General features: G+C 40.6%; 1 protein-coding gene across 3 annotated transcripts in view; it reads left to right on the forward strand.

Moving 5' to 3' along the window:
• Positions 1 to 15,764, forward strand: part of PIEZO2 (piezo type mechanosensitive ion channel component 2) — a 479,940-nt gene that overhangs the window by 223,524 nt on the left and 240,652 nt on the right. The gene's annotated exons all lie outside the window — the stretch shown is intronic.

A 15,764-nucleotide genomic window follows, 5' to 3' on the forward strand; every position in this document is an offset into this window, starting at 1 on the left:
TCCTATTTTAAGCCTGTTTCATCTGCCTGATTGAACTGAGCCCGTCCAGCTGCTAAGATAGTCACCAAAAATATGTTCCACCCACTAGTGCACTGCAAATTTGTAATAACCAGATAGTAATGGATAAAAGATAGGGATTGTGGTATTTACTGATACTCATGGCATAAATACTCCCACCATGGGCGATGCCAAGCTGTGAACGTGACAGCGCTGAATGTGGAGTTTGGTAGAGATCCCGAGCAGCTGCCACCACCTCCAGCACACCCGGTCTCCCCCGACAGTGGTCAGCCAGGAATGCCCCTGAGGGCCAAGCCCTGAAGATCTGTGACTTCCTGCACCCTGACTCAAGTCGACTCCTGTAGGCACTAGTTTTCTGTAGCTTTCTCACCATCCCAGTGCTCTCCCCTAGAATGCAAGCTGAACCAGAGAAGGAAGCCTGGGGAGCTTCTGCCTAAGATCTTAAAGGAAGAATGGATATTTCTCTAGCAGCAGCCAGTTGGAGGAGGTGTAGCTAACTTAGAATGAGTGAAAGAACAACCATAAAGTCAAACCTCAGATTACAGTTCATCCGTCACTTTTGGGAAAACAAACAAACAAACAAACAAACACTGCTTACATTAAAAAAACTTTTGGCCGGGCGCGGTGACTCACGCCTGTAATCCCAGCACTTGGGAGGCCGAGGCGGGTGGATCACAAGGTCAGGAGATTGAGACCATCCTGGCTAACATGGTGAAACCCCGTCTCTACAAAAATACAAAAAATTAGCCGGGCGTGGTGGCGGGTGCCTGTAGTCCCAGCTCCTTGGGAAGCCGAGGCAGGAGAATGGCATGAACCCGGGAGGCAGAGCTTACAGTGAGCTGAGATCGAGCCACTGCACTCCAGCCTGGGGGACAGAGGGAGACTCCGTCTCAAAAAAAAAAAAAAAAAAAACTTTCACTTTTTGTATAAACCCTTGCATTTTGACATTTATCTCTTCCCTCTTTATTTTCTTCATGGAATGTGTATGCATGCAGCCTGATTATTTTTATTCTCTGTCCCTCAGTATGCCACAAGATCCGTGTTCACTGCTGTATCCTACTGTCCATTATATATGAGGGATCAATCAACATTTATGGAATAAATTGAATGAGTGTCTTGCTTTTACCTGTCTCATGGATGTTATTAAATTAGGGGGTCTGTTTTATTTCCAACATTTTAACCCAAAGGTAATACCTGACATTTAAGAGCAAAGCTAATTTAAATAATGACAGAACTAATCATGTAGAAATATGCAATGTTCTCAGGAATATGATACTTGAAATCAAAATCTTGAAATGTGTGACACATGGTAAGATTTTTCTACATACATTTAACAATACATTTACTATTTTATTATATATCACGGCATATATTTTTATCAATTGTATTAAAAATGAAGAACTATAAACTACCGGGCCCTCCATAGAATAAATAAACATTATGGTCTTTTGTCTGAACTTTGTATTTGACATATGTTCAGGGAAAAGAAGAAATAAGCTGCTATTGTAAGTTTAAACTAAATGTGCTTCATAAGTTTTTATTTTTCATAAAATTTTTAACTATCAAAGTGTCTACAGCATTTCTTTATTTAATTTTAACAAGTGAACATTACTATTTGGCACACACTTCTGGCAAGATGGAGTTTGTAGTTAGTGTAAAGAAAGCCACAAGCTGTACAAAGCAATTGTAACACCTTATAAGATGCCCCAAGGAATATAAAAGAAAAAATCCTCTGCCTATGGAAACTGAGAATGTGCCATTGAAATGCTTGCCAGTATTATATAAATCATGGCAAATAAGAAAAATGAAATTACCCTATTTTCTTCTTATTTCTCTCAAAAGAGAAATTTTTATTTGGCAAAAATGCAACTGTTTCTTAAGATACCTTATTGGTCGACTTTGCATGTGCTACTTTTCTCAGTCATTTTGTGTCCTTAGCACACGTGTGGGGCCGCAACATAGGACCTCTTTGAACTTCTGCACAAATGACAGAATCCCCAACATTGCATTTATGTTCTCGTGTGTATTTTTAAGGGACAGTCTCATAAACACCACCAATCTGAATATTTTTATAAGCTTGGTAAGCTCTTTATGAAGGATTTAAGTTTAAATGAGTAAGTTACTTATGGATTTGACCTTAATACACATTCTATGCTTTTCCCCTAGGATAATTTTAGGGGAGTTTTGGCAAACAGACACTAAAAACAAAAGTATATAATGCAACATGGATAAACTGAAACAAACCACAAAACATAACAGTGCGCCAAATTAAAAAGAGAAGCGACACTAAAGCATATTTATGTTCATTTTAACTCATACCTTTGCTTCAGAGTGTGTGTGTTGCAAGGGTTGGGTGTGTGTGTTGGGACGGAGTGGAGAGCAGGAATTGGGCTGTGGTGGCTTTGGACAATAAGTGCCTTCAGGCTCCTGAGCCGTGCCTGTCTGGCAGCATTATTCATTTAAACACTGGCTGAGAACCTTCAGTTAGTGGTGGCTACCATTTATCTACCACCTACTTTGTGCCAGAGACTGCTCAGATGCTTTGATTACATATCCTCATTGCAGTTATGGGAAGAGTGTGTTGACCTTCATTTTAGAGATGCCTTGACTGACTCATAGAACTACAGCACGTGTCCAAATATGATATCTGACCCATGGCAGGGAGGCAAATGGGGATTCAAGGCCAAATTAATTTTGCCGCAAGAGTTGAATCATTGCCATCTGCCCTGCTGAACTTGCAGGCATGGGTACTTCATTTACGGTTTTGAGAGAAAACTGACAGAGGGAGATGAGCACCATGGGTGCAATTTACTCAAAGTATATGCAATAGCAAGCTACTCTGAGGAGGGATAAAAGCTGAGTGTCATTGAAGCTACTGAAACATTTTATATTTGAGACCTAGAAAATAAGTACAAGTGAAGCAAATATTAACTTACAAAGATGTTGTGGCATTTAAGGGTCAAGACTGCCAGGCTGTCCTAAGGGAGATTCTCTAACATGGCTTCTTGCTCAGACACAGGTCTTTCCTCTGCTGCACTGGACCACAGTCACAGCCGCTCATGCCTCCTTGGAAGGCTGAGATCCACCTTTGTTCCTGAAAGCACATCCCTGGGCGTGGACTACAGACAGACTTGGAATTATAACAATTCTCCCTTTCTAGTGATTTGCCACTTAGGAAGTAATTTGCCTAGAGATTTTTATCTCATTTTTATTTCATTATATCATGAAGTTCATGTAAGAATGAGTAGGATGAAATCTTATGCAAGCGTCTTAGAATTTCATATCAGAGAACTGATCCATTACAGAAGCAGACTGTAGTAACAGTCTGAAGTCAAGTTTAAGCAGTTTTCTGGGCAAATGCAATGCTTATGAGACAGTGCAGGGAACTCCTATTCATCTAGCTTTGAAATCACTGAAATTATGGTTACTGGAAATGTCTTCTGTAGTCAACTTTTATGAGAAAGAGACAGAAGACAAATAAACAAATGGGTATCAGAGGTTTGTTTTTAAAGTAGCTTTCAGAGCATATCATGGAGCCCAGTCAAAGGCAGCTCAGAATTTCAGACTTACACAGTAAAGGTCTATTCTTCATAATGAAGAACACGGCCATATGCTTACGTATTTTCTAAATTGTCTAAAACAGATGGCTTTATTTTGTATAGTTTTGCTGTTCTGTGTGTTATAGTTCTTTGAAAAGTAAAATCTACGTAAGGATTTTGTAATAAATGCATTTGTGTAAATACAGTCAGCCAGCTTGCCTCTCCATGCACTCACAGCTTATGAGTCCTGCCTGAACTCCCCGCCTTCCTGCCCATCCCCTGCTGCACATCCCCTGCTGCACATCTGGCCCTAGGACAGTCGTCTTCTGTTTCCTCTGCTCTCAGAGTCCTCTGTCTGTTCATGCCATGCTCCTCTACCAGTGCTCAGGGTCTTCTCGCTCAGCTACTAAGGAATCTTGAAATGTCCTTTCCTCTGTGTTGTCAGCCTCTGCTCAGCCCCTGGTTCCTACCCTTTAGTTTATAAGGACTCCCATGGGTCTTGTGCAAAAGGACCACCTTGTCCTTTGGCCTCACCTCATCTATTTGTCTGTCTCACCTCCTACCTGCATTCTCATCCCTTTCCATCTCCGTTTTTTCTGGTTTTTTAAAAGAGAAGTATCAGGGGACCTGCCCCAATAGTCACGTAGGTTCTTTTCTATTTTCCCTAAGCATTGGCCGGTTTGAGAAATAAAGAGACAGAGTACAAAAGAGAGAAATTTTAAAGCTGGGCGTCCGGGGGAGACATCACATGTCAGTAGGTTCTGTGATGCCCCGCAAGCTGCAAAACCAGCAAGTTTGTATTAGGGTCTTTCAAAAGGGAGGGAGTGTACGAATAGGGTGTGGGTCACAGACATCACGTACTTCACAAGGTAATAGAATATCACAAGGCAAATGGAGGCAGGGCAAGATCACAGGACCACAGGACCGGGGCGAAATTAAAATTGCTAATGAAGTTTTGGGCACCATTGTCATTGATAACATCTTATCAGGAGACAGGGTTTGAGAGCAAAATCTTATCAGGAGACAGAGTTTTGAGAGCAACCAGTCTGACCAAAATTTATTAGGCAGGAATTTCCTCTTCCTAATAAGCCTGGGAGAGCTATGGGAGATGGGTTTATTTCATCCCTACAGTCTCGACCATAGAAGATGGTCACACTCAAGGGGGCCAGTTCAGAGACCCACCCTCAGGCGAGTATTCTCTTTCTCAGGGATGTTCCTTGCTGAGAAAAAGAATTCAGCAATATTTCTCCCATTTGCTTTTGAAAGAAGAGAAATATGGCTCTTTTCCGCCCAGCTCACCGGCGGTCAGAGTTTAAGGTTATCTCTCTTATTCCCTGAACAATTGCTGTCATCCTGTTCTTTTTTCAAGGTGCCCAGATTTCATATTGTTCAAACACACATGCTCTACAATTTGTGCAGTTAATGCAATTATCACAGGGTCCTGAGGCGACATACATCCTCCTCAGCTGACAGGATTAAGAGGTTAAAGACAGACATAGGAAATCACAAGGGTATTGATTGGGGAAGTGATAAGTGTCCATGAAATCTTCACAATTTATGCTTAGAGATTGCAGTAAAGACAGGCATAGGAAATTATAAAAGTTATTAATTTGGGGAACTAACAAATGTCCATGAAATCTTCACAATTCATGTTCTTCTGCCATGGCTTCAGCCAGTCCCTCCATTTGGGGTTCCTGACTTCCCGCAACAGAGAAGTCTGTCCTCATTGTCTCCCCTTCTCTACCTTCCATTTAGTTCACAACTCACTGCTCCATCACCTTATCTTTTCCACAATTCCACTGAAACTTTTTGATACACATCACCATCTTCTCCAAAAGGCCTATGATGAATGATTACCTGTAATCAAAACTGGCTGCTACTAGATTTGACTCCCTCTTTCTTAAAACTCCTCCATGCACATTCTTTGTTTGTTTGTTTGTTTGTTTTTGAGACGGAATTTTGCCCTTGTTGCCTAGGCTGGAGTCCAATGGCAGGATCTTGGCTCACTGCAACCTCTGCCTCCCAGGTTCAAGTGAGTCTCCTGCCTTGGCCTCCTGAACAGCTAGGATTACAGGCACCCCACCACCATGCTCGGCTAATTTTTGTATTTTTAGTAGTGACAGGGTTTCACCACGTTGGCCAGGCTGGTCTCGAACTCCTGACCTCAGGTGGTCCGCCCACCTCGCCTCCCAGACTGCAGGGATTTCAGGTGTGAGCCACCGTGCCTGGCCTGCACATTCTTACACCTACTTTTGTTGTCTTAAGTAATTCCTCTTTCTTGACCTGCTTTTTAAATATTGTTAATTTCCCCCAGATTCTATGATTGGCCAACTTGTGTCTCTAAATACTCTTGCTGAAGTAGCAGAAAAAGAACACAAAACTTGAAGTCATGGAAACCTGGGTATGAATAAGTTGTAACAGCATGTAGACTATATTTTCAACAAAATTGCATGAAGGCTGTGTGTCTGAGTTTTCTCATCACATTTTATCAAAAATCTAATTTTAATGTCACATACTACCCACTATATTTAAACAGCATATGTAAACATTTTATAATTACTGCATATTTAGGCTATTTCCGGTGTTCATATTGTATAATTGCCAGGAATTTTCAGTCCCTAACTGTTCCGATAACTTTTTGCTGACGAGTGCTGTATCTCCTGAAAGACACTGGGCTGTGGGGGTCGGCTTCTTTCTTTCTATGATTCCCAACACACACGCTATGCACACACTCTCTTACCGCCCAATTGCCCCGTTGTTTCTGAGAGTGGGACTAGATGTAGAAAGATAAAGAAGTCAGGGGAAGGTGGGGTGATCATGATAATGATAAGAGCAAGAGTCTGGCTTTCTCAGAAGGAGGCTTCTATTCAGGAAGGACACAGTTGCCCAGTTTCTATTTAGTGCGAATCTTGTGTTTCTGAATTGGGGGAACACTGTGGGAAAAGAATGAAATATACTTGTATCTTTAAGGCTGGCTTGTTTGCTTGGTTTCCATGGGAGACATACGCATACAACACTATAATTTGAGTTTTGCAATTCAGTTAAACTGACCTACTAGTGAAAATTCCTTTACGATTCTATTTAAGATTCCTAAAGGGATTTTTACTAGTAGCTCAACTTTGTGTGTGTTTGTCTACTTTCCAGTGTGTCTACATCTACTTTAGTGGGAATTGGTAGAGGAAGCGTTATAGACTGCCAATCAGAACCAATCTTAAACCAGAAATCTTGTAGTCAAAGATTATCTTGGAAAATTCATTATTTGATGACGGAGTTAATTATTTAGGATTTATGTTTCTTTTGAGAGTAATATGAAAGTAAGTTTTGGAAAGAAACAATGTTAAGGTGTTGCAGCACCCTCCGTGCATAGATGAGAGTGTTGAAGCATGGATGTTTGTGAACAGACCTTCCCTAGTCTCTACAAAGAGTGAGTAGGTGTGGCGGAGTCTTTTCAGCCTGACTGGCCAACCCAAAATGAGGGCATAACTCATGTGTTGAGCTCATTCAATACCTTCTGGAGTTGAGCTATTTGGATATTAAAAAGTTCCTAAGGGCCAAAAAACAAATATAATATTTGTTTGCACTTACTGGGACAACGAAAGAAAATTGAAAAATTCAAAAGCTAAAATGGTAGAAATTAATAATGATAAACATTCATCAGTTCTATTCAGGGTAGTATATGAAATTTTGAGCCTAAAGGGCAAATATATTGGCTGCAGATATGCCATATTTGAGATTAAAGGTTTAAAGACAAATATCTAATAGACAGACAATGGGCATGAAGAGACAATTCACACAACATACACATAAAATGTTAAAATTTCTGACAAACCTAAGAAAATTTATTTTATTACAAATTATAAAAATGTAAGTTAAAATAAAATTTTTTGTAAAAGATAAAAAAGATTTACACCATGGAATACTATGCAGCCATAAAAAGTGATGAGTTCATGTCCTTTGTAGGGACATGAATGAAACTGGAAACCATCATTCTCAGTAAACTATCACAAAGACAAAAAACCAAACACTGCATGTTCTCACTCATAGGTGGGAATTGTACGAGAACACATGGACACAGGAAGGGGAACATCACACTCTTGGGACTGTTGTGGGGTGGGGGGGGATGGGACAGCATTAGGAGATATACCTAATGCTAAATGACGAGTTAATGGGTGCAGCACACCAACATGGCACATGGATACATATGTAACAAACCTGCACATTGTGCACATGTACCCTAAAACTTAAAGTATAATAATAATTAAAAAAAGAGAGAAAAAAAACAAAAACAAAAACGAATAAACAAGCCAAACCTCCTTTAATTAAGTTCCAGGAAGGCAAGCAAACTTATTAATTAAATGTTTAGTGCATATTATAGACGGCATGTTAGTTTAGGTCACATTTATGATATATCATATAAAATTATGCTACATGTATTTTTTTTTTTTTTTTTTTTTTTTTTGAGATGAAGTCTTGCTCTTTCGCCCAGGCTGGAGTGCAGTGGCGCAATCTCGGCTCACTGCAAGCTCCGCCTCCTGGGTTCCCGCCATTCTCCTGCCTCAGCCTCTCCGAGTAGCTGGAACTACAGGCGCCCGCCACCACGCCCAGCTAATTTTTTGTATTTTTTAGTAGAGAAGGGGTTTCACCGTGGTCTCGATCTCCTGACCTTGTGATCTGCCCGCCTCGGCCTCCCAAAGTGCTGGGATTACAAGCGTGAGCCACCGTGCCTGGCCCGCTACATGTATTTTTATATGTTTACATGTATAAGTTATATGAGCCGTGTGTAATCAATGTGCAGATTTATGTCTTTTTACAATATAATAACATATCTTATATGGTGAGAGTTTAACGGTAGTATTTTTATTTTGCCTTTTTATTGTACTGCTGGCAGTATTTTTGTTATAAAAATCAGCTCTATATAATCAATTTTCCAAAGCCTCTGTCAGTCAACGTAAGTAATAAATGTAAATCTTCCCTTCTGAAAAAAAAAAAAAGATTTATAAAAAACTCAATTCTGTGTTAAAAAAACTCAATTCAATTGAGCACATATATTTGAACAAATTTGAGGGTTAGAATTTTGCTAGTGTTAATCAAAATTTTACATATATGTATAATTATACTCCTAGGAATTTGCCCTAAAGGAATAATTGAATGAATGTTCAAAGATATAGGTAAAGTTGCTCATTGCAATGTTATTTATAACAGCAAAAATGTAGATATAAACTTACATATTAGTCAGAAATTAAATTTTGTTAAATTATGGAACACTATATAAGCAGTAAAGTGATTACATGGCTATATTTATAGACATTGAGTTAATTATAAATTAATATGTAATTAAAGCAGGATTCAAAATAGAGTGGTCGTATTTCGTATGTGCTGGTCTTAGTGTGTGCGAGTGTCTATGCAAAAATAAAAGATTTTTAGTATTTTCATGTTTTGTAAATCATTATGTTATTTTACAAATAAGGAAAAATATAAAGCTATTTATTTTGAAAAGCGCACTGTTGAACATATGTTGATAGTGAGACTGATGAATTCTCACTTTTGTCTTTTATGAAGGGATCACCCACCCATCATATAAGATGACAAAATATTAAGACATTATGAAAAGAACTGACAAAGGATACATGGGATATAAAGCAAAATATAAACAACAGCAATTGTCATATACTTAAGGTTGTTCCATCTAGGTATTTATGATCAGATTGGGGAAAATAGACATTGCAAGAGTACTAGGTAGATGTGAAAATGATATTTAAAAAATAATATGTCATTAAATATGAAAACAATTAAGGGATGATAAATAATGTTTTGTCTTATCTCTATCTTTTACAATTACTTTTAATCTATTAATGATAAATCTCATGTGGGAAATAGGACTTGGAAAATTTTATAGATCTCACCATTTAACCCAAAAGGCTGAAATTACTCATTTGCTGAGAAAATCGTGTTCCTTGGGTATATATCATCCATTAGAGCAGCCATTTCTGGGGTTAAATGGATTTCAGCTAAATTTCAACAGAAGAATATCTTAATATTGGCAAAGTAAAATGTCACTATTAATCGAGAGGAAAAATCTATTTTTCTCTTAGAATTTCACATTATATTCAATGTTCAATGCATGGTAAAAAATCTTGGCTCCTTTGATTAGATATGAAAATCTCTTCCTCTGAAGAGTTAAAAATAATGTAAATGAAGCTTCTGGCAGAAAAGTTGTGAATGGTACAGTTTCCTGATATTTTAGTTTCATCACCAATTTCTGTGCCAGGCCACATGTTCAGCTGCCTGGCAGCCCCTACAGTATGTGAAAATATTTCCCTTTTTATAGGAATATGCTGGCAACAAAAGACCACTTCCATGAATTATTAATCCTTTTCTGCTGATTATTTTGAAGAAGCAGAGGGGCAGGTCCACATTCAGGTGGCTCTCAGTGGCTGAGACATGCTTCATGAAAAACTGTTGAATTAGATGAGAACTGTGCCTCCTTTGACCACCAGTTTTACCACTACATTAGGTAACCTAGAGGGAAAACGAAGTTACTTTTTTCTGTAGTAAAGATTGAGCAATGAATCCATTGAAAGAATGATTGGTAAAAGTAATCGATGAAGAAACATGACCAAGTGAGTAATGAATTTACAATATGAAGACAGAGATGTCTGCTTTTCCAGTGATGATGTTCATGAAAATATAAAACTGCAAAATGAAAGGAGCCTGTTAAGAAACATTTTGTATTATATTAAGGGAGAAGAAAGACCTAAGAGTAACTTGTCTAAGGAAATAAAGACTACCAGAGGCAGAGCTGTTATTAGAAATCAGATGTCTGATTTAAAGTAACAAGCAAAGCCCTGTGGTTTTAAACCACTATTACAGAAAAAAATTAGAGGAAATAAAAAATAATCGCCCTTGTTCCATCAGCTGTGGAGAGTATATTGGTGAATGACCTTTTGTCTATGTATATTTGTACAGAACGAACTCTCCCTGTGGTTGTGGAGTGTTAAACAAAATTAACACAGGAGAATTCTCAGGGCCTGGATGGAAGGTCGTGTGCAAGGGGGTTTGATGACAGAGAACTTCTATAGGCATTCACAGGCTTCCAGAATTCATCATCAGACACTACAAAGTTGTGGAATAAAAAAGGTATTTTTTTAAATTATAATCAGATGGCAGGAGGCAGGAGACACATGATAGGGAGGAGAATAAAAACAGGAATATGGAGAAGGAAGGGAAGACTAGAACTGAGAGGTGACCACGTGCTGGCAGCCCTCGCTCATTCTCGGCACCTCCTCGGCCTTGGGGCCCACTCTGGCAATGCTTGAGGAGCCCTTCAGCCCACTGCTGCACTGTGGGAGACCCTCTCTGGGCTGGCCGAGGCTGGGGCTGGCTCCCTCTCCTTGCGGGGAGGTGTGGAGGGAGAGGCGCGAGCGGGAACTGGGACCTTGCTGGCGCTCGCAGGCCAGCACGAGTTCTGGGTGGGCGCGGCGCGTGGGCCTGCACTCAGAGCAGCCTGCTGGTGCCGCGGGCCGCCAGCAGTGAGGGGCTTAGCACCCGGGCCAGCAGGTGGGGAGGAGGCGCTGGGTCCCCCAGCACTGCTGGTCTGCCAGCACTGCACTCAAATTCTCGCCAGGCCTCTGCCTCCTCGCCTCCAGCAAGGGCTCCAGACCTGCAGCCAGCCATGCCTGAGCCCCACCGCAGTTGGCTCCCGTGCAGGCCCGAGCCTCCCCTACGGGCACCGCCCCCTGCTCGGGGGCTCCTGGTCCCATCGGCTGCCCAAGGCCGAGGAGTGCAGGGGCGTGTGGCGTGGGACCGGCCGCCTGCGGCCCTGGCGTGGGATCCACTAGGCGAAGCTAGCTGGTCTCCTGAGTTGGGTGGTGACTTGGAGAACTTTTCTGTCAAGCACTCTGTGTCTAGCTAAAGGATTGTAAATGCACCAGTCAGCACTCTGTGACTAGCTGAAGGTTTGTAAATGCACCAATCAGCACTCTGTGTCTAGCTAAAGGTTGGTAAACGCACCAATCAGCACTCTGTGTCTAGCTAATCTAGACACACCACCTTTAAGAACTGTGCCTGGCACGGTGGCTCACGCTTGTAATCCCAGCACTTTGGGAGGCCGAGGCGGGCGGATCACGAGGTCAGGAGATCGAGACCACGGTGAAACCCCGTCTCTACTAAAAATACAAAAAATTAGCCGGGCGTGGTGGCAGGCGCCTGTAGTCCCAGCTACTCCGAGAGGCTGAGGCAGGAGAATGGCGTGAACCCGGGAGGCAGAGCTTGCAGTGAGCCGAGATTGCGCCACTGCACTCCAGCCTGGGCGACAGAGCGAGACTCCGTCTCAAAAAAAAAAAAAAAAAAAAAAGAAAAAGAACTGTAACACTCACCGCAAGGGTCTGCGGCTTCATTCTTGAAGTCAGTGAGACCAAGAACCCACCAATTCTGGACGCACAACACAGTTCCCAAGATGAGACGATCCAATGAGTAAATAAGAACATTGGCCCTGGGGTCCCTAATCTCTAACCCTTGGTTTCCTCACCTGAAAAGGGGGTGTAATGATAGTACTAATTTCACAGAGTATTTGAGAAGCTTAAGTTAGCTAATATATAGGAAGTTAGCACCTACTTGGTAAGGGATTAATAACTGTAAACTGTTTTATTGCTGTGTTAATTTGGGGGAAATGCCTCTCTTGATTTAAAATAGGACTAAAGATGGCTAGAAATTGTTAAACTTGCTTTCCTTACTACCTACAATTTGTATGCTTGGGGAATTGTTCTTATTTTCATTGTCTATATTGAGTGCTCTTTGAGATACAGGTATCAGAGCCCCGACTTAAAATGAGAATAGGTGACCCAGGTTATTTTTTCTTCCCTGTAACTGGGAAGTGAGGGAACGCAAGGGCATCCTGATGGAGTGCACAGAGGCAGGTGGGGATGCCATGAGGAGTCAGCCTCCTCTCTCCATCCCTGCTTCCCTCTGCACACGTGACCCATTCTTCCCTCTTACACACTGGCTGCTGCATGTGGCAGCAAACTTGGTCATGGGTGAGCCTGGCTTTCTGGCAGCTGAGGAGAGAGAGCTTCCTACCAGATAGGTGGAGAAACTGGCAGAGGTTCCATCTTGACCCCATGTAGCTAATTGTGGTGCAGCAATGTTATCAGAGAGGAGGCAAAATGGAAGCCACAGAGGTTGATAGGTAGGTAGGGTGGAAGAAGGAGGGCGAGAGGAGAATGGACAGGCAGAGCTGGGCTCATTCGTAAAGGGGCAATGGCTGGTTTACTTATTGAGGAGGAAACATCCTACCTGAAAGGAGTTTAAAGGCTGGTTTGTCACCCTGGACACACGTGGTAGACACTGGGACCTGCTGTGCAGCTGAATGCAATTTAGTCCAAAGTTTGTTTACTGTCTCTGGACTCTGCCATCTTCCGCTCTGCATTTCAATTCTGTTGACTGGATACTGGATCTACAGAGGACTGTTTCTGAAAGTGAAGAATCACAATTCATTATTTCTAACTGCTTCTTCTAAGATTTGAAAGGAAAAAATCCCTTCTATGAATTACAGTTGGCTGTCCGTATCCATGGGTTCTGCACCCACAAATTCAACTGACCTCAGATCAAAATTATTTGAAAAAGCATATTTGAAAAAAATACAACAATAAAAACAATACAAATGTAAAAAACAGTACAATATAACAACTATTTACATAGCATTTATATCTATTACTAGGTATTATAATTAATCTACAGATGATTTGAAGTATGCAGGGGATGCAAGGTTACATACAAATTCTACACTGTTTTATATCAGGGACATGAACACCTGCAGATTTTGGGGTCCACAGGGGTCCTGGAATTAATTCCCTGTGGATACTGAGAGATGACTGGACATCCATTCTCCATGCTGTATATTTTCCTTTTAATTATTGTTGCTGTTTCGGTTTTCCTGAAAGAAAAAATAACATGTTTTAAACTTCTCTATATTATAAATCTCATTTAAAAAGTGTTGAATCAAAGAAGTCGGCCAGCTACTTTTGTTTTCTCTACTTCTTTCCCCGTGTTGGACTGCTTTGGCGAAAGTGAATCATATTACCTTACCATGTAAAGCATGGTTAATGGCTTTAAAAGAATTCCCCAGCAACTGAATAACGGGCTGCCAGAAATATTCATGGTGCCAAAGGATCTGGACATGTCTGTTCCATTTATTGTGTGTTTCTTGTTTCATCATGACTAAGTGCTCACAAAAGACATAAAAATCCAAACCTCTAGGGCATGTGGAGTTTGAGGGCAGAAACCATATTTTAATATATCTAGTCTCATACCTAGCATATTAACATGGTTAGGAAAGTATCAATGGCAAAAAATGATGAACCTGTGCTAATGTCGGATACTGAAATTATTAATTAAGTTGATTTCTGGTGAATAGAAAGAAGTCATTCTGCCACTGCTATTGTGCCTGGTTAAGTGGCCTAATGTTTATTCTCAGGAGTACTGAGTGTCTTGCCCCAAAACCTTTTGACTTGTCCTGCCTGTTTGAATAAGTTTACATTTCACAGAAATAGGAAGGTGGGTCTTATTTTTAAATTAAAACTCCCTGTTAAAAAAGCCTGACAATGTAGTATAGCAACATCATTTAAATTAAAAAATTTACCTGAATAATAAATGGAACCTATTAAGAAAAATATTGAACCCATTAAAAATAAAAAATAGGAATAATACTGAAAATATCTGAGAAAACAATGGAAATGCAGAAAAATGTAAAAGGTGCTTTGTTTCTTCCATGAAGCAAGAGAAGTCAAGGCGAGTAGCATCTCACCCTCCTCACTGTCCAATCCTTCCCTCACTCTGGGGACCCTCCACACTTGGCCTGTGCTTGGCCACCTGGTTCTCACTTTGGTAGGAGATTCTCATCTCTCCCACCTCGTAGTCTAGGCAGGCAGTTGCCATTGGCCTTGAACACATTGTGGCTTCCACAGGTTATGTATTCTCTGCCAGTCTCTTAATTGCTAGGATTTCAGGGGCAGAATAATTGTCTGAGAATTACACATTGTACACATGTATCAAAATATCACACTGTTCCCATAAATATGCACAATTATTATGTGTCGATTAAAAATAACACTATTTTTTAAAAGAATTTCTGAGAAAGGGATTATTAATTGTTTTGCATGTGACTCACAAGACAGAAGACATTCACATGCGACCCACTCCCCTGGGCCAGGGGCCAAGAGAAATTCCTGGGCTGGTTAGCTGAAAGTCTGTGTTTTTTTTACTCCTACTCAGCAAAACATACTGGAATTCAGCCGGAGAAGAATGACTTCATGTGAGAATATAAGCCTGAATCTGCTTTAAATGTGTGTGTGTGTGTGTGTGTGTGTGTGTCTAATCCACATCTGAAATTTAGTCCTTTATTATTTATCAAAATGATTTAAAACACTCCATCATGACCAACTAGTATGAACCCAGGTCCCCTGGCAAAACCCCATGATCATGATCTCCTGGGACTAGTTGAGTCCTTAGAGAAGGCCAGAGAATTGGCCCTGGGGCCTCCCACTCCTCTTGAGAAAGCCTAATGTCTAGGAGACACTGAGTGGCCGTCCGAAGATGAAGCCTTTGAGGCAGAGTTCTCAAGAAATAAACCTAAGCACCGTAGAGTTTAATTTGACTTTAGAAAAAGAAGCCAGGTAGCTTTTCAGCTGCCTTTTAGCTGGGGACTCAGTGCTGAACCCACCATTTCCTATTGACAGAAGTAACTGTATCAGAAAGGCAGTAATTATCAATAACTACCTGCTGTGATTATCAAGCAACTAGTGCACAACACAATTTATGAATTTAGGGCTAGGTGGGTATTTACCTGCAATAGTTACTGAAATCAAAATATGTTTACCATTGATTAAGCATCAGGAAAATGTAAACAAATGCCACGGGTTAGCACAAATCCTTAATTTTGGTAAATGCAGAATTTTTATTAAAAAGGTTTTTCCTAAAATTTAGCACTTTTACTTATATCAGGTACTCAGAAAATTATTATATGCCTGTGATGTAGGGAAGAAAGATTACATACAAAAATTGTATAACAACTTTTTTATACCCAGCTGTCCTTCTCTTATGGATTTGGATATACTGTTCTTGATATCAGTTGGAGTAGCATTTTTGTGTTCTTCTGATTTAACACGTTTAGCTTAGAAAAAAAAAGAAAATTGTGAATTATGTGCTTCAACA

Source organism: Hylobates moloch, unplaced genomic scaffold, assembly GCF_009828535.3.
Source record: "Hylobates moloch isolate HMO894 unplaced genomic scaffold, HMol_V3 SCAFFOLD_5, whole genome shotgun sequence".
NCBI classification, from domain to species: Eukaryota; Metazoa; Chordata; class Mammalia; order Primates; family Hylobatidae; genus Hylobates; species Hylobates moloch.